Source organism: Rhinopithecus roxellana, chromosome 10 (assembly GCF_007565055.1).
Source record: "Rhinopithecus roxellana isolate Shanxi Qingling chromosome 10, ASM756505v1, whole genome shotgun sequence".
Lineage (NCBI taxonomy): Eukaryota > Metazoa > Chordata > Mammalia > Primates > Cercopithecidae > Rhinopithecus > Rhinopithecus roxellana.
This window is the reverse complement of record NC_044558.1, coordinates 131,973,012-131,992,319: the sequence shown is the minus strand read 5'-3', so window position 1 is coordinate 131,992,319 and position 19,308 is coordinate 131,973,012. Positions and strand designations below refer to the sequence as shown.

Here is a 19,308-nt window from a genome sequence, read left to right as displayed (position 1 = left end):
GTTGTCCTTGTCCTTAATCTCCACAGGTGTTCAATGTGAGCCAACTGTCAGATGGCTTTCATCTGCACAACTGAATAACCCATTTATGCCTACTGTTCCATTATTGGAACGCTAAGCTTACTGGAGTTATTTATATCCTACTGTTGTTCAAGGTCATTACCAAGATCTGACTTTTCATACAAAATAATTTGTAACCGCTAGCATAAATGGGATAATCAAAACAATTGTGGCAGTTTTGGGGGGAAGAAACTCTAGAGTTTAATCTTCCAGCTTGACTGACTTGGAAGTGTTCCTGTCAGTATAAAACATCTTGTTGGGGATGGTGGAGAAGCTGAGGCCGGCTCCGCGGCTGTGCTTTCAGCTCATGGCCAGGTCGTAGTCCCGCTGCAGGCTCTGCTGCAGGCTGTCGGCCACCTTCTTGCTGAGGGCCATGTTGGACCTTGCAATGGGGCTGGGTGGGGCCGCAGGGTGGGGGTGGGGGCTAATCGAAGGCGACAGGTTTTTGAAGCCACCCAAAAGTTTGAGTAATTTAAGTTTCTGTTCCTCGTTTTCAAAACCAGCGGTATTCCACTGGCCAAACTGGGTTCCGGTCCACTCCCTGGTTTCAGAAGCTTCCGTTTTGCCTGACTCGCGATCAGTCTCTTCTTGCAAGGTGTTTCGTCTCACCTGGTCTATGTGCGCCTCGTCCATGTTGCCTTTCTTTTCCAACACCACTTCTAAGTCCGTGTCTGTTTCCTCCTTCCAAGGTTCTCCTGCTACCCCACTCTCTTTCCTCTTCTTTTTCTTCCTTTTCAGAGCCGGATCCTCAGTGACTGACGCTCTACCTTCTTCTTGGACTTCACCTTTTTCTTCGCAGGAGCCTTAGGGTCATCGCCTAAGGGGATGTATTCCGAAGCCTCCACTTTGACTGGCTTCTTTTTACTTCGTTTCCTAGGGCAGCTCTCCATGGACCTGGAGGGCTTGGAGTGGCCTGGGAGGGCGTCTCCCTCCCGGTGGAATTTTTTTCTTCTTCTTCACCTTCCCTCTGTGTTCCCTGGGGCTCCTCTGCTTCCGCTTCTGCCCCAAGGCCACCTATTCCTCACCCTCTTTCCCCACTGAGCAAGTGTCCACAGCATCCCCGACCTCGCAGAACCAAGGGTCCGGGACTGAGAAGGCTGTGGGGTCCTGGGCCACCTTTTTTGCCTTCTTAAGTTTTTGAGCTTCTTGCCAACTCTGGTTTCCTCCTCACCCTGGCTGGGTCTGGGGAGATTTTCACCCCAGAGGCATGGGACATGGCCAGAGGTGACTTCTTTTTCTTCTCCCACTGAGGAACTCCAAGTGCCAAGCACCTGCTTCCTTGGGCTGGATGACTTCTCTGTCCGTCTGGCACGCAGCGTGGTCTCACGTTCTACGTGCTCCTCGCAAAGGGTGCTGACACCCTTCTCTTCTTCTTTTTCTTCACTAGAGGCATCTCAGGTGATCACCAAGACCTGACTTTTCACACAAAATAATTTGTAACCTCCAGCATAAATAGGATAATCAAAGCAAGTGTGGCAGTTTTGTGGGGAACCATTCTTAGAGGGGGCTGTGGCTTTTATAGGAGAAACATGGGCAAAGTAATCATCATTATTTAAAATTGAATATTGAGTCCCTGGTTCTTTGACCACTTTCTTCTTCTTTTTCTTCTCTTTTTTTTTTTTTTTTGAGACGGAGTCTCGCTCTGCCGCCCAGGCTGGAGTGCAGTGGCCAGATCTCAGCTCACTGCAAGCTCCGCCTCCTGGGTTTACGCCATTCTCCTGCCTCAGCCTCCCGAGTAGCTGGAACTACAGGCGCCGCCACCTCGCCCGGCTAGTTTTTTGTATTTTTTAGTAGAGACGGGGTTTCACCGTGTTAGCCAGAATGGTCTGGATCTCCTGACCTCGTGATCCGCCCGTCTCGGCCTCCCAAAGTGCTGGGATTACAGGCTTGAGCCACCGCGCCCGGCCTTCTTTTTCTTCTCTAGGAGCCCAGGGCCCAGGTTTACTTTGTGTGTCTTGGCGATCATTCCGGTGGGCCAAACTTCCCGGCCTCCACGTGAAAGCCGGCTCCGCCGTGACCCGGAAGTCCGCTTTCGAGTTACACGCGTGGCTTCTCTTATACACAAATTTTCTTCCATCCCTGCCACCCTTGAGACAGCAAGACTGCTACCTTATTTTCCTCCTCCTCCTTAGCCTACTCAACATGAAAACGATGAGGATGACGACCTTTAGGATGATCCACTTCCACCTGATTGGTAAATAAATTTTTTCTTCCTTAAAATTTTCTTAATAATATTTTCTTTTCTTTAGTTTACTTTATTGTAAGAATACAGTATATAATATATATAATACAAAATAGGTGTTAAAAGACTCTTTATGTTATTGTTAAGAATTCCAGTCAACAGTAGGCTATTAGTAGTTAAGTTTTTGCATAGTCAAAAGTCATACACAAAATTTCAGCTGCATGTGGGGACAGCGCCTTTAACTCCCACACTGTTCAAGAGTCAACTGTAATTGGATTAATATTTGCCATATCTGTAACTATTTTCTCTTTATTGAATTTCTTATTTCTTTTTGCCCCTTCTTTTTCTGCATTTACTGGTTTAACTGAGCATTTTATATGATTTCATTTTATCTTCTCTCTTCATGTATAAATCATACAGTTTTTTAAAAATTGTGGTTTTCCCTAGATTTTAAGATATGAGTTTTAAAATAATCTACATGTGCCTTCAAATAATGCTATTGCACTTCAAATGTACTGGAGGTTCCCTACAGAAGAGTATTCCCAGTTCTTCCTTTCTGTCCCTTGTGACATTACTGCCATTCATTTAATTTAACCATTTGCCATAATCACCCAAAACATTAATAACATACTATTATTTCTTTATACAAACTATTATTTTTTATATCACTTGATAATTTAAAAACTTTATTTTACTTTCCTTTATTACTTCTCTAATTCTCTTCCTTTCTTTATATAGTAGACTCAAGTTTCTGACCTCTCTCATTTTCCTTCTGCTTGAAGAATTTCTTTTAATATTTTTTTGTAGGTCAGGTTTGCTAGGAATGAATATCTTCAGTTTGTGTTTGTCTTAGAAAGTCTTCCTTCTTCACTTTTGAAGGACAAAGTTTGCTGGGTATAGAACTCCAGGATGGTGGAATTTATTCTTGCAATGCTTTAAATTTTTTACTTCACTCTCTTGCTTCTCTGGTTTCTAATAAGTCCACTGTAATTCTTACCTTTGCTTTTCTGGCTTATTTCCTGTCATCTAGCTTCTTCTAAAAGATTTTCTCTGTGACTTTGGTTTTCTGCAGTTTGAATATGGTATGCCTAGATAGGGGTTTTTGAAAGTATTTATTCATCTTGGTATTATCTGTGCTTCCTGAATTTGTAGTTTGGTAACTGTATTAATTTTCTAGGGCTGCCATAACAAATTACCTATCACAAACTAAGCCATTGATAACAACAGAAATGTATTCCCTCACAGTTCTGGAGGCTGAAAGTCTGAAATGCAGCTGTTAGCAGGGCCATGCTCCCTCTGAAACTTCTCTGGGGAGAGAATCCTTATTTGCCTCTTCCCAGCATCTGGTTGCTGGCTATCCTTGGCGTTCCTTGCTGGTAGCTGCATCATTTCAATTTCTGCCTCTATCTTCACATGGCCATCTTTCCTCTGTGTGTGTCTGTGTCATCACATTACCTTCTTATAAGGATAGCATTCACTGGATTTAGGGCCCACCCAAATCCAGTATGACTTCTTCTTAACTAATTACATCCACAAAGACCCTATTTTCAAGTAAGGTCACATTCTGGGGTTCTGCATGGAAATTAATTGAGGTGGTGCAGTCTTCAAGCCCGTACAGTGTCTGCCATTAACTTTGGAAAGTTTGTGACCAATATTACTTCAACTATTTCTTCTGCCTGTTCTTACTTTCTTCTTCTTCTGGTATTCCAGTGATGCATATGTTACATCTTTGAAATGATCTCACAGTTCTTGGATGTTCTATTCTGTTTTTCATTTTTTTTCCTCTTTGCATTTCAGTTTAGAAAGTTTCTATTGACCTATGTTCACTATTTCTCTGTTCAGTAACATCCAATCACTGATGAACTCATCAAAGCCATTCTTCATTTCTGTTCTGGTGCATTTGACTGTTAACATTTCCTTTTGATTCTTTCTTACAGTTTCCAGTTTTCTCTTTCATTGCCCATCTGTTATTTTATGTTGTCTTCTTTTCCGTTAGAGCCCTTAGCATATTAATCATAGCTATTTTAATTTCCATCTGATCATTTCAATCTCTAATATCAGAATCTAATTCTAATGATTGCTTTTTCTCTTCAGACTGAGTTTTTCTTGCCTTTTGGCATGCCTTGTAATTTTTTTATTGAGAGCTGGGCAGGTTGTACTGGATATTAGGAACTGAGATAAATAGGGCTTTCCCATGAGTATTTATATTAATATAGCTAGGAGTCAGGCTGGATCTGTGTTTGATGTAGCTGTACATGGCAGAGGCTTTAAATTCTTCTAGCATTCTTGCTTTTGTCTCTCCTGACTTTGGGCTTCCCTAAATATTCCTTCCCAGAGAAATATCTCTATCTTGCACTATAATCCACTGTTATTGTACTGACACCCTATTATGGTGGTGGTAAAGTGTGGGTGAGGGGAGAACATTCTATAATCTGATGAAATATGTTTTTTAGCGGGCCTGTGTCTTGGGTCTGAGACCATCACAAGCGTTTCTCCTGTGGTATAGTTTCCCTATCTTGCTCCCTGTCCCCTAGCTCCCCACTCCTTTTCCTGGCTGCAGGGTTCCCCATCTATTTCCTTGAAGCCCTACTATGTTTTCCCCCTCTTAGGTGAGATAGATGAGACCACAAGGCTATAGGGGACTGCAGTGGGAGAAATGTCCTTCTCCCAACAGGAATAAGGCTCTGGTAGAATAGACTTTTGTTATGGAGAAGGCTCTGAGTGCTATTTCACAGTGATTACCTGTCTACTACCTTGCCAGAGCTAGGAGAACATGGATCTTCATCATGAGAACCTGGTGGGGTTCGTGGTCCACCAAAGTTGGGTGGGTGCTGTTTAAGATAGAACATTTCTAACTCTTATACTAATCCAAAGTTGGGCGGGTGCTGTTTAAGATAGAATATTTCTAACTCTCATACTAGTTCGCACACAGCCTCCAGCAAGTCATCAAAATTACCATTTAAATGTTTCTGCAAATGTATGGCTTATCTTAATCTTCTGGTTCAGGTAAGCACATCTTGACTGTGATTCTCTGGATGTGCCTCTCTCTCCAGATTTTAGAGTAATGGTTTGCCCTGAGACCTGTTTTCTGATGGGTCCCAGAAAAGTCACTGAATTTTGGAGTGATGACTTCTAAGCTTTATACGTGTCAGAGCTGAAACCAGAAACCCATCTGGAGTTATTTTTAATAATTTATTCATAATCTAATTTTCTGCTTATTTATAATAACAAATTTAAAATTTTTAAAAAATATTCAATAATCGTTTAAATTTTTCTTCACATATCTGGTCCCATTTTCTTGAATATCAGTGCATACCACTGAGATTTGTTGTTGTTTTGCCTTTCCTGGCATTTCTATGAGGCAGATATGAGCTGTGTGACCTTGGGAAAGTTACTTATCCTGTTCGTGCTCCAGTCTCCTCACTGGTAATATACAGTATTAATAGTACTCGTCTTTTAGGATTATAATGAAGATTAAATGAGATAATGTATATAAAAGTTTAGCACCATAAATACCTGGCACAAAAAAAAAAGTTCTCAATACATGTTAATTCCTTATTAACACTTTTATTGTCAATCTCATTCTCCAAATAGAAAAAATAAAGTTAAAAATTCTTTTCAAAAATTCACTTGTTACTTCTGGATTGTTTGTTTTAGAATTTTCTTCACTTCGACCTGCAGCTGGCAGCTAAACTGTAGGAGCCATGGACTTGACCACACTGGAACTTGGTCAGACAAAGTACCATCATCCTAATTGTGTGCCAGGGCCACAGTTCACTGAATTAGTTCCTCTGAAGTTTCCTTTCTCCTCCTACATGCCAGCAGCATAATACAGCATAGATAATTGCTTCAGATCAATTCAATATGAAAGTGGCCCCTGGAGAAAGGCACTAAATATTCTAGTTTGCTAGTCTTTTGCAAAATTTCAAAATTTAAAAAAAGAACATTTTTAGTCTTCAATTATCATAGAAATGTTGTATTTTAAGATTTCAACTGGTGTATTTTAATTTTATTTTCTTAAGAAGTAATCCTCTCTCAATTTTGCTAGTATTGTAATATATTGGGGTATTGGTGGTAGAAGGAAGATGGGGTGAACAGTTTCAAAAAAGATTTTGCATGATTCAAAACTGTATAACCATAAGCTCATTTCTAAAACTTCATTTACAGCAGGGACCAAGGCTGGAAGTTCTGACAATGGCCTTAGGGGAGCATTCTCTCCTGAAAACTGTGGAACTGAATGATGATGAACACCAGTGCTAACCAGGCACATTTAAAGAAATTCAACTTTAAAGGATTACTGAATCTTAAAAAGTCTTTACATGAGCTTCCAATAGGCAGGTTTTTTGCTTTTATATGTAGAAGACAGAAGAGTTCCAGTTCCTGTGTCATAATTTCTTACAGTTTTTTGTTACATTCAATTCCATGAGTCTATTTTACTTTTTATACTATCTTTCCTTTCTCTTGAAATTATGGTAAATTTTCATAAACGTATAAGTGTTTTGTTGTTCAATGCTTTTATGCTGTTAGTGGGACAGCAAAGTTTTGTCTACCTAGTGCGTTCCAATCTAATAGTCTATCTAAGAATGATGGTTTTTTCTAGGCTTTTATTTAATACATCCAACAATGGAATTCAATACCTCTTGGTTATTTCTACAAGTGTATACCACCTTTAATTTGGACCAGTTGTTTTTATAATCCAATAGCACTTGATGTAATTACCTTTTAAGGTTATGATGTACTTTTGTAGCCGTCACCTCACGTGATCTTTATAACAATGAGTGAGCAGGGAAGGGCAAGCAGCTGTTGCTAGATCCTGAATAGCCAAATGCATGTGCTCTTCTAGAACTGTGGGTATCAAAGCAGTCTTCTAGGAATGGTTTTTACATAAGGGTCTGATGTCTCCTGGTGAGATGTACAGAGGATTTTGCATTTCATGTTTCTAGGATTCTCATTCCAAAGAAGAGATCAAGTTTGTTCCCAATTTTTGGTAGTAGGGGTGCATAGAAATCGCTAAATGTAGGGTACTCCAGAAGGCATAGAACTGACTCTGAAGTAGGATAAATAAATGACATTAGTCACCATTAAGGAAGGTCTTTCCTAAATAAAATTAATTCCTGGTTCAAAGTAATCCCCCACCTCCCTAGTTAGCTGATCATGATCATTGTACTTTCTTTTATTTTCTTTATAGCTCTTACCACTCTCCGATTTTTTTTTTTTTTTTTGACAGGGTCTCGCTCTGTTGCCTAGGCTGGAGTGCAGTGGTGCGATCATAGCTCACTGCAGCCCTAGTCTCCTGGGCTCAAGTGATCTTCCTGGCCCAGCTTCCCAAGTAACCTGGGAGTAACTACCACATCTGGCTACCTTTTTTTAATTTTTATTTTTTTATTTTTTATTTTTTTTGCAGAGACGGGATCTTGCTATGTTGCCCAGGCTGGTCTGATCTTTCTGAATGTTATTGCTGACTTCCTTTGCATCTGTCTTTCTCCTCTAGAATTCCTGATTTCTTAGAGCACATACTTGATCTTTTTTTTTTTTTTCTTTTTTTGTATCACTGAATCCCTAGCCCCTAGAATGGTAAATGGCAAACAGTAGGTGCTCCGAAAGTATTTCTCCTTGGAACATCAGCTCCAGATCTGGGTATGAATAAACTTAAGGATAGTGTCTATTAAATGATCTTTATGCTGATCTTCAGGGAGCTTACTGTAATTCCTTAGCCAAGAGACTATAAAACTCTTGCTCAAAAATCTTTAATGAATAATTTCAGATGTTCATATAAAAGCCTCTTGTTCATTCAGCCAAGTCCTGATCACTGAATGCCTAAATTTCTCTTAGTTCTGTCTGTTTTTCTCACTTTCTCTGTCCTCAAGTGTGGCAATTATGGGAGAACCTGCTTTAAAGAGTATAGTTGGCTGATCACCTCCAGCAGTAGAAACTGCTTATCTGCCATGCATTCCTGCTGAGACTATGGTCTCTCTGGATTGCTTTCAAACAATAACTGAGCATGGTGGGGATACTAGAGCTAGCCCTTCTACTCCCAATACAGAACTTTTCTATGAACAATCTTTATTCAGGATACTCAAATCGCGACTGATATGGTTGACTCTGTGTCCCCACCCAAATCTCATATTGAATTGTAATTCCCAACACTGGGGGAGGGACCTGGTGAGAGGTGACTGGATCATGGGGACGGATTTCCCCCTTGCTGTTCTCGTGATAGTGAGAGAGTTCTCATGAGATCTGATGGTTTAAAACTGTGTAGGTAGCACTTCTTCCTTCGCTCTCTCTCTTGCTCTGCTATGGTAAGACATGCTTGCTTCCCTTTTGCCTTCTGCCATGATTGTAAGTTTCCTGAGGCCTCCCAGCCATGCTTTTTGTACAGCTTGCAGAACTGTGAGTCAATTAAACCTCTTCCCATTGTAAATTATCCAGTCTCAGTTAGTTCTTCATAGCAGTGTGAGAACAGATAATACACTGACCAAGCCAGACAAGACTTTCTCAGAGCCACAGTGCCATCTAAGGCCCTTCCCATCCAATCCTGCTTCCTTCCCTCTCTCCTTTCCTAGGTATCACATTGCATCACTGCCTGCCTAGACCTGTTCTCACATCCCTTACAGGCATGTCTCCCAACAAATCCTTTGCATGTCTAATTCCATCTTAGCATCTGCTTCTTGGAGGACCAAATCTGCCATAGCACCATATTCCAGGCCATCTGCGTTTCTCTGTGTGTCACTGCAGCAGCCTTTTTACAGTCCCACACCTTTAATTTTTCTCTCTACCAATTCTCCACATTGCAGCCAGAATGATCCTCAGAAATTACAAATCTCATCCCTTCCTTCTCTGCTTACACTTGCAGGGTGAAGAAACTTCTTTAAAGATGTCTATAGGACTTATCTTCTAGTCTTACTCTCCTGCCTGTCCCTTTGCCACTCCTCATGGCTCTGTAATCTAAGTCAACCTATTTGCCATTCCACCAATGAGCAGACCATGTTCACATCTGGTTCGGATCCAGGGTTTTGGAGTTGTACTCCTTCCTTTCACCTTTTCTCTGCTTCCTTTGGCTCACACCTGTTCATCTTTCATCTCCCAGCATGGATGGAATTTCTCCCAGAAAACTTCCTTGCTCTTACCAAGTCTGAGTTAGGTACTCTCTCTATGTGTTCTTATATCATTTTTCATTTCCCCTTTATATTGGTTACTATTCTTTAGCATACGGCAAAAACTGAACTTGAGCTAACTGGAGCCAAATAAAATTCATGAAATCTGGAAAGATACTAGAGTGGATCAAAATTAAGGGAAGAACCAAAAAACAAACAATAGAAAGGCAGCTCAGATGACCTCTTCAGCTGGAATAATAGGCTCAAATGCCCTCAGAACTTTTCTTGCTCTCTTTCTGTGCATCTGACTCATTCTTTTAGGTTGGTTGCCTCCATAAACTTGGATTCATGGCTGACAGCAGCTCCTGGGCTTACATCCTCACAGCTTGGGGCCTGAGGGGAAGAAAAAGCTATTTCTTCTAGCTACAGATAAAGACAAACAAAAACCAGCAAAGACTCTGATTGGCCAGTTTATTTTGTGAGTCCACTTCTTTACCAGTCACTTGCCCTGGGGAGTAAGCAACTATACTATTGAACCATACCATTGAAGATATAAGTTTAGATCTTATATTCAGTCCTCAACCAATCACTATCTTCAAGGAAGAACATGAAAGAAAAGGACCATACTACCAAAGCAGTGGGAAAACCCGCACCCCTAAAAAATAGAGAGAGATTTTCAGAAGATGAGGAAGATGCTAGATTGAAAGAAAAATATATATCTATCTATAAAGCTTAATAACGGCATTCAGTTACAGGTAACAGAAAACAGCAAAATATTGGCCCCAAAATAAGGGTTTTATTTGCCTCCCATAATGAGAAGTCCAGAGGTAGGTAGTCAATGGGTCTTGGAAAACTTTCTCATCACTTCTAGAATCCAGGTCACTTCCGTATTCCTTCTGAGTCATCCTTAGCGTGCGCTTGTCACTCCTAGCCATGAAATCGCTACTCTAACTTCCAACATTATGCCCAAGTTTCAGGCAAGAAGAAGGGGAAGGGCAAAAGCATGTGCTCTCTACGTCTGCTTGCCTTTTGAAGAGCTTTAATAGAAACTTAACTTAAAGACTTTTTCATTGGCCAGAATTGTGACCCTTGACCATCTCCAGCTGTGGGAGAGGCCTGGAAGTATAGGATGTTAGCTGGACACACTGTTGACCCAAATCATGACTCTTAATGAAAAGAGGAACATAGGCATTGGGTAGGTAATTAGTAGTGCCTCTCTATCTTGTATGCCAGACAATCAAGGTTGGCTGAAAGGGTAAAAAAAAAATTACTTCCAGGACTCCTTAAAAATATCATTCACAGATGGCTTTCATAGAAGGTGACAACAACAGTAAAAAATGACTACAACTTCTTGGGATTACAAAGTACCTGGGACCAACACAAAGGAAGTACTTGGGGTGGAAGGTGGGAACCCTAGTAATTGATGATACGGGACTGTGTTCTGGCATGACATTTCTTAAGGGACTGGGATTTGATCTTACCCTCCTGTTACAAGCTGATATGTCTGCCTACCACGGTTTCATGGATGTTGCCACAGAACATATGAGATTCCTGAGTCAGACAAAGGACTATCCCCCATGGCAGAGCAAGCATGCTTGCATTGGTTCCCCAAGGGAGACACTGAGTTTGGGAATCCACCATTTTAATCGAAAGCAGTAAGCAAGTCTGCTTTTTGTCTGGGAGAGAGACATTACTTATCCTCTAGGTTGCTGCCTGCAAACAACCTGAGTAATGGTCTGGGTAAAGAGCAATCAGGGCATTGCATTTTTGGCAGGCCCAACAAGATGAGCAGGGATGCAAAAGCCTGTAGGAGGACTGTTTCTTAAAGCAATTCATCCCTCAATCCTATGCAGTCTTAGCTTCCAGTGAATTTTTATAAGAGTATACCACTTTGTTGGTCACTCTGATAAACTTGACCTATAGAGGTTGGGAACAAATCTGTTCAATTTGTTTTGTATAGCACTTAATACAGGGTTCTATTAACCAAACTTTAAGCAGTAGCATGAGGCCAACCAGAAGTCTCTATAGACCTCATCCAAGTCTCAGAGGGTCCCAGTTTCAACCAGCTGTGAGTAAATCTTAGGGGGACCAGTATGTCTTATGTTGGATGGCCAGGATGTAGTATAAATTCAGTCAATTATCCATCATTACTCACAGAAGTTTAAATGATCTTTGGTATTGTTGTTCACAACTACAGGGAATTACCAATAAAACAATCCTCATTTGTAATGGAGAGACATTCACGGCTCATTTTCCCTTGCATAAAAACACAGATCACTGCAGTCAGGGATGTGTTGTGAAATTTGATTTGGATCACCAATACCTTGTTTCATTTAAGCCACCTGAGTAGTGTTACCAACTAGTTGCAGCCTTGATGTTATTCATGGCATAACCTTAGGATGCTAGGGCACCAGGAGAAGCAGATGAGTTTTTATCAGCCAGAATGAAACAAGGTTGTATCAATCTGTGTGTTTGTACATATTCAAGAGTAGTCTATGTTTGAAGCTTCTCTCTTTCTTGTCTTTTGTTTGTTTGTTTTTTTTTTTTTAGAGACAGTGTCTCACTCTGTTGTCCAGGATGGAGTGCAGCAATATGGTCATAGCTCATTGCAGCCTCGAACTCCTGGGCTCAAGGGATCCTGCCACCTCAGCTAAGGCCTGCAGTAGCTAAGACTATAAGCATGTGACTCGACATCCTCCTAATTAAAATATTTTTTGTTGTTGCTTTGTAGAGACAGGGTCTCCCTGTATTGCCCAGGCTGGTGTTGATCTCCTGGGCTCAAGCGATTCTCCGACCTTGTCTTCCCAAGCCACTAGGATTGCAGGTGTGAGACACTGTACCCAGCCTGAAGATTCTCTTGATGGCAGAACAGTTTGGGCCCAACCAGGTCCTCATGAATTTCTCTGATTTTATAACATAGAGATGGGGATGATGAACCAGCAGCATGTCGTATTGCCGGCTTTAGCTTCTTGTCTCAAGCAGACCATGTGATTACTTGCAAGGCTGTGGTGCTGGGACAAGGAGAGCATTAATTGTTCCTACCTCACACCTAGCACCTTTCCTGGTCTGAGGTGTTCTCTCTGTATGTCTGGGCCATTCCCTCTCCAAGTGTGGGAATTCTTCTTTCCCAGCCACAAAACTGATGTGTCCACTCCACCAGTTAGAGCTTTCCTTTTCTCTAATCACCTCTGATCCAGACTTAGGTTTTTTTGTTTAGAAGGAAGAGGTACACATGAGACAATGCATTCCCACAAAACTTACAGAGACCCATTATGCTCCCCATTTTGACCCATGTGGGCCATGTAGGGGAGCTCAGTGAACAGTGTACTAAACCAAGTGGTCATCGTTCTTATGATCTTGTTCTTATGACCTTGTTAAACCCAAGAGATATTCCCAGCAGAATTAAAACTTGAATCCCCTAGGCCCACTTTTGATTGGGCTGCACCCAAGGAATGAACTAAGCAGAATGGCCCAGAGTTGCTGTCAGGGAAAGAGAAACGTGGTATGCTAAGGAATGGTAAGCATTATAGGCTGCACACACAGTGGGATCACATGGCAGATGAATAGTTAAGCTTGGAGAATCTGATGCTTTTATAGCAAGCAGTAAATACACCTACTCTTTGTTTTGGAGGGAGACATTATCTCATCCCGCCAAGTTTGATTATTGTAAACATAACCCTGAGAAACGGCCTGGGTAAAGAGTGATCAGGTCATTGCTTCTTGGCCTACCTGGCATGACCTGCAGCAGCAGGTGAGACCCATAGAGGAATGTCTCTCCCTATAGGAATCTAAGAAATGGTCCTCAGAAACTCTTTACTGTTTTCACTGATAGGAAGTTTGTGTTAATATTACTCAGTGCCCTTGAGAAGGCCCCCAGTAAAATGTTCTGGTTTGGTCTTTGTTTCAGGAATAATTGGGCTTCTCCCTGGCAATTGTAAATATTGAAATGGACACGTTTTCTTCCTTTTGGCTGCTAAAGAGGTTGAAGTGAAATGTGTGGCTCAAATCTAGCACAGTCCCTGGCACAAGTAGGTCTTCCATAAATCGTGTTAATAAGAATACAGAATTTTAAAGTGAGATGTACCTTTTGTGGCTCCATTTTATTCCCCTAATGTCTTATCTTTTTGCCTCATTTTCACAGTTATTTTAATTTAAAACTGTAACAAAGATCCATAACTCTTACTTTTAATAAGCTGGAATTCATCTCTGGGTCTTCTACCTTCTATTCCAGGGCTCTGCATTATGTCTAGTTCTATTCTCTTTGAAGTTGGAGAACAGCTGGTTAATACCTTTATCTCAAACGATTTTCAAAGAAGTCATTCAATCACCCTTCATCTGTCTCCTCCTTCCTTGTTGGTTCTATTTCCAATGGTTTAGTCAGTTTTGTTGTTTTTCTCTGTAATCCAGATTCTCTTGTGTTTTGTGCATGTAGACCTAGACCTTGCAAAAATAGCCTTTATTAGATGTTAATTTGAGGATTTCCTCTCATTTTCTTTCAAGCCAATTCAACATTCTTAGACCTTTCAGCTAGGTATATTATTGGGTAACCAACTTAAAGCAATTTTTATTTCCACAGACAATACCATACTCATTTGTGGTATTGTCTATGTCCCTGTCATTTATGTCCCTTGCCCCTCATCTTGTTTTGGATAAATCTTGTCACTATTTCTTTCATTTTTTTTTGGAGAATTTACAAGGCTTTCTGTATTACAAATTCCTGTCAGAGGAAGGCAGAAAAGTGCATTGTTAGCCCCTATGTCCAGGTAAACACTCAGCACTCAGAAGCTGTCAGCAGGATTCAAATATTTTTTATTATATAAGAGTATGATCATTTACTTGCTTAGGTAAAAAATATTAAATATAGCTGAAAATTTACTGGACCGATCGCATGGTCAAAGAGATGGCTGAAATAAAAGAAGTGGTTCATGACCATATCTGGTCAGTGGAGTAGTGATCCAGTTGATTACTCTGTCCTGGAGCAAAACTACCTGGATAGTAGCCATTTTGTGCATGCAAAATAGTTTAGTCTGAATGGAAACATTTAACTTATTCTTTTTTAAAAAATCAACCTATGAATGAAGTTCTGAATTTGATCAGCATCATAAGGAAGTGGGGATCAGAAGTCCCAGATACTTAGAGACTGAAAATCTATTTGCTCTTCAAATAGTCTTCTGAGATTCGAATAAGAAGGACATCTGTTTAAGTGATATTTTTAAACACCCTCTTTGTTTTATGTGCTTTTGTTGAGCTTTCATTTGTTCACCATATTTCACATACTATATAATGCAATTGGTGATACCAAATTGCAAAAATTTGGTACCACCAAAATTGTATTTGGTACCAAAAATTATAAAGAAGTAACAGAAACGGGAGTTATCATGTGTTCACAGATCCAAATACCTAAACCCTACTGGGACCCATGCTTAAAATATTATTTCCTTGCTTGACAATTAGTTCTGTTACCAGTTTTGAAGCAGCGAAGCATATGAGTCATTACTCTTTTCTTTATAAATAAAATCAAGGTATCTCATTGCATATAAACCTCCTCCTATATATATTTATTATAACATTTTATAGCAACTGAGAACACAGAGTATATTGTGTAAGCTAAGTCTGAAACAAATGCACGTATTGAAAAAACAGTATACGTGTAAAACTACTTCCCCCATATTATATACTCATTATTTAAAATTAAAGGAGAGAAGTAGAACTGAAAAGCAGTAAATTAAGAGACAAGATGTGGCGACTGTGAGTTGTTTCACTTGAATAGAATCGATTTTGTTTTTCCGTCTGGTTTTTGTCCCAGGAAGGAAAAAGTTTAACAATCAGAATAATAAACACTTTTCACTTATAATAAGAGCAATGTGACCGTGGTTTTGGTTGTGCAAAGTATCTGGGTTTTATACATTATTTCCACTTTTCAAAACTGTGGCTAAAGAGAAGTTTGTTCTAAATGCATACCAAAATGGGAAAGTTTTAAAAACTAGAATTCATTCTTTAATATATATGCTGCCTCCCATTTCAGTCAACGTCGGCAACAAAACCAGTGTTGGCAGTTTTACCAACTGTTTTCACCAGTTCAGTTGGGTCTGGCTTTCCATTGTTAATATGGTACTACTGATCCTTAATTCATAGAACCACAGGGGAATGTTTAAATAAAAGAACACTCGATTTCATAGTAGTTTTTAAATGAAAACATATGTATCTGTAATAGGGCTTTAAAAGTTTTTTTTTTTTTTTTTTTTTTTTTTACTCAGTAAGAGCTTAATGTGTGGCATGTTAGGTATAGGGTGCCTTTTTCAGTTTTTCCGAAGAGGTACAGTAGACCCAGGAAAGTTAATAGTTTCGATGTCTATATCTCAGGTGTTACCGGGATTAAGAATGCCCAAGGAAGATTATTGTCAGTTATTTCTCCTTCCTTAGATAATCCCTTATATATTTTAGAAGAGAAGAAGTGAGAGAAGAAAATCTCAAAATACTTTTTCAACACTAGTTGGTTTAGAGAAGCTCACCTTCAAAATTTGATATGCACATTGTGTTTGACGAGACAGGTAAATAAACCTGTCTCATCGGGGACTCTTATGAAGTATTTTAAGGTTCCTTTGAAGGGTATCAGTGTTTGGGCCCATAATTGCTAAACTTAAAATCAACATTGTATATTACTCTCTTACTAACAGAGAGAGGGTTGACAAACTACCTTAATTTAGACAAATATAAAAATGGATAATTCATAACCATTAAGATGACGTATTTGGTCTCTTGTATCACCTAAATTTCCCTCTAAGTCTCAGGATTTTTTTTTGTTTTTTGTTTTTTTTTGACCGAGTCTCTCACTATCACTAGGGCTGGAGTGCAATGGTGTGATCTTGGCTCACTGCAACCTCTGCCTCCTGGGTTCAAGCGATTCTCCTGCCTCAACCTCCTGAGTAGCTGGGATTATAGGCACACACCACCACACCCGACTAATTTTCTGTGTTTTTAGTAGAGATGGGATTTCACTATGTTGGCCAAACTGGTCTTGAACTCCTAACCTTGGGATCCGCGTGCCTCAGCCTCCCAAAGTGCTGGGATTATAGCCATGAGCCACCACACCAGCTGTCACAGGATACTTATTAAGATCCCTCTCTTTCTTCTTTAGGATTCCCAAGTAACTTGTCTCTGCTATTTTCAATGTGTATGACCAAATAAATTCAAAATGAGCCCTGTGAAAATAGGCTAAGGTCAAACATTGTATACTCCTAATATCTCCTAGCACTCCCCCAATATCTCCAAATATGTTGGAGGGATTGAGATGGACTGAAAACTTATTAGAGAATCTTGAATACTGTGGGCAATGTAAAGCCCTCTCCTAGCAATAATATTTCTTGTTGCCTTAGGAGGCAACTAGAATATGAGGATGGTAATGATACAGAGGTCAGTTATATGCCTTTATTTTCCCCATATTTTGAGAGCTGCATATGGTATATATCTGCCCATAAATTTATGTATGCATGTTGTGTATACATCTGGGTGCATATATTGAAAGACAGTGTAGCGGAGTGGTTAGGGAATGGGTCTGGAAGCCAGATTACCTGAGTTTGAAGCCAGGCTCTTTCACCTGCTATTTGTATAACCTCGGACAAGTTAGTTACATAACCTCTCAGTTCTTCAGTTTCCTTATCTGTAAAATGATATAATAAAATTATGTACCTCATGGAGTGGCTGTGAGGATTAAATACATTTATACACAAAAAGCACCTAGAACAATGCCTGTAAAATGATAGGAATTCAAAAATTGTAGCCACTTAACAATATATTGTATGCATTATTATATACATCATCTGGATACATACATATGTATATATAATACATAATTGCCTTGCCACCAAAATAAGACAATTTCATATACATTATATATATAAATGCCATATAAATACACACACGCACTCCATATATAGCACATTTTGATTTTCTTTGAAATTTCAGTTATCTAATGACCAACATGAGTGTGAATACCAACATAGCTGATAACTGTCATGAACATAGTATACATTTGATATTTTATATCTACCTATTTAATGAAATAATACTTGCCACTGAAAACTGGCCCTAATATAACATGTACATGGCATCAACGTGAAGTGGAAAAGCTCAAGCGTGACACTGGACAAGTTTGGATTTGCATCCTGGGTCAACCACTTAAAAACTGCATGGTCTTGGACAAGTCATTTAACCTTTCTGAGCTTTAATCTTCTCATCTGAAGAACAGGGATGTAAAATTTCTTGCAAGATTTTGGTGAGAAGGAGAGACAAAACACATTTTTAAAAAAGCATTTGGCCAACATCCTGGTACATAGCAAATGCTTGATAAATGGAAACGTTGATCTTTAATATGTCTGTCCCACACAAATTAGGGTATTTTTTTTAAAGCCCAACACAAACAAACATCCCACTGGAAGTTTTTGATCAGCTATGCTGTTGCTGGATAATGATCATGGTTTAGTCTTAAGGGCATGTGGTTTCAATAACTATACGTGGTTGGAAGTTATGCTCCCCGTAGGAACGAAAGGAGGAAAGGGGTTGGTGTAATTCAAGTTTCACCAGTATCTCACTAAGCAGTTTTGGAACTTTGTGCCTTCTCTCCCTCCCGCTTCCCTTCTGCTGCCAGTAGGAATCCTGGTGGTCCCAGAAACTGTTACACTCATGAAGCAGTAGAGGCTGCAAATCTGCGGAGGTGGCACTGCTCTGCTTGGTGGGGTTTGGCCAAGCAGGTAGATTCGTAACCTACTGGTCAGGTGCCCAGAGGACTTTTTCTTCCCTGGGTGTTGTCTGAGAGAAAGGGATTACGACCCAGTGGATGTTCACTGTAAATGAGAATCCCTTTTCAAAAGTTAAGTATGTTCACATAAGTAGTAGCAAGGGGCAACTTTTTTTTTTTGTAGTTGGGCCCCATTTGATTCTTGCACAGTGTTTAAGGAACTGGGCCTGACATAGCTAACTTTGTAAAGCAACTACATATGTATTATGAGAATAAACCTCAACAAACAACAACAACAACAAAAAGAGAAGAAACCATTCATCAAACACCGTGAACTCTTAGAATAAAAGTAACACTTAAATTTAATGTGGAGTACGATCACTGACGAATTCTTATGCCATATAGGCAAGTGGCTCTGATGCATGGTAGAGAAAATGTAAGGAAAGGAAACATATAGGAAATGTGTTTCATGCACGCACACACACAGAATGTTTTCACACAGTTGATGAAGCCACATTGAACCAGCAATTTGAATATTATTATTATCCATCTCTCTCATTAAATACTTAGGAAAGCATAGTAAAATTGGTTAAGGATGGACATTTAGATTACTATATCCAGAGTTATATCCAAGCAGCAAACGATTACACTGCTTATAAATTCTAGGCAGATGATAATTTAGAAGTCCCCACGAAAGCCCTGAGCTTATTTGATTGTTCTCTTAATTACTGGGCTCTATGCTATCAAATATTTGTGTAAGGGGAAGCTTTTCTTTGTGGGAGTGGATAATAGCTGTGCTTACACTTTGAAATTTTTGCCTTGAGTTATTAAGATTTACATTTCTCACTTTTCTTCCAGGGAAAGGTGTTTAGCCGTTTTTAGAAAACAGGTACCACATAATCAATCGTCAAACACTCGGGAAAGTTTCCGCCCTAGACAAGTGTAAATCTCAGGTATTAGCAACCCATCTCCAGAAACAAATCTACAGAGTGGGAAGGGGGAGAAAGGATGTCTCACTTTCCTAGGTGAATATATTGTGATTGGTATGTGTGGCATGCATTGAGAAATTATATTTGCTTACTAACTGCCGTTCAGAAATCAGCCCGGAAAAAGTCTGGCAGAGATCGCCCGGAGACAGCCAAGCCCGAGCCTCGCTCCCAAGCTCCTCCGGTGTCCTGCTCTTCTAGGCGCGTTAAGAATAAATAGAGTCTGGTCATTGATCTCCTGATGGTGTTGCA

At 39.9% G+C, this 19,308-nt stretch overlaps 1 pseudogene; it reads right to left on the bottom strand.

The window, feature by feature from the left end:
• Positions 1-258: 258 nt before the first annotated feature.
• On the bottom strand, positions 259-2,036 carry LOC104671827 (annotated as a pseudogene).
• Between the last annotated feature and the right edge of the window lie 17,272 nt (positions 2,037-19,308).